Source organism: Tupaia chinensis, unplaced genomic scaffold, assembly GCF_000334495.1.
Source record: "Tupaia chinensis unplaced genomic scaffold, TupChi_1.0 Scaffold136036_1, whole genome shotgun sequence".
NCBI lineage: Eukaryota > Metazoa > Chordata > Mammalia > Scandentia > Tupaiidae > Tupaia > Tupaia belangeri.
Window position 1 is genome coordinate 1 of NW_006196226.1, and position 489 is coordinate 489.

Consider the following 489-nt stretch of genomic DNA (forward strand, 5'->3'; position numbering starts at 1 on the left):
GCGCGGGCTTCTGGCCCGATGGACAATTCCACCCGCTCGCTGAGCCTAGGGGCTCGCTGGCTTGTCGCCTGCACCTTGGTCCTGCTCCGGGAGGGCGGCCCCGCGGGCACTGTCGTGCTTCCTTATTCCTCCTTCAGACGTCGGGAACGGGGTGTACGAGTCTCTGTGGCGCAGTCTGTTAGTGCGTTTGGCTGTTAACCGGAAGATTGGTGGTTCGATCCCACCCAGGGACGAGTCCTGCCTTTATTATGTCGCACTCGGTTCTCAGCAGATTCCTAATCCCTACATGCTCGCATGGAGGACAGAGACCTTGCTCCCCCTACCCGCCCCTCCTCTACTCTCTTTGTCAGAGAGGGACCCAAACAACAAATGTCCTCCCAGATCCTCCTCAGAGAGCTGGCCTTGAGCTGGTCAAATTGAAAAATGATAATACTGGAAATTAAAGACAGATTTTTTGCAAAGATAGACCTGGAGGAACCAGCTAGGTGT

General features: G+C 55.6%; 1 non-coding gene across 1 annotated transcript; it reads left to right on the forward strand.

Moving 5' to 3' along the window:
* The first annotated feature begins 159 nt into the window (after nucleotides 1-159).
* On the forward strand, nucleotides 160-233 carry TRNAN-GUU (transfer RNA asparagine (anticodon GUU)). The gene has a single exon. It is a non-coding gene; the product is annotated as a tRNA-Asn (tRNA).
* The last annotated feature ends 256 nt before the right edge of the window (nucleotides 234-489 follow it).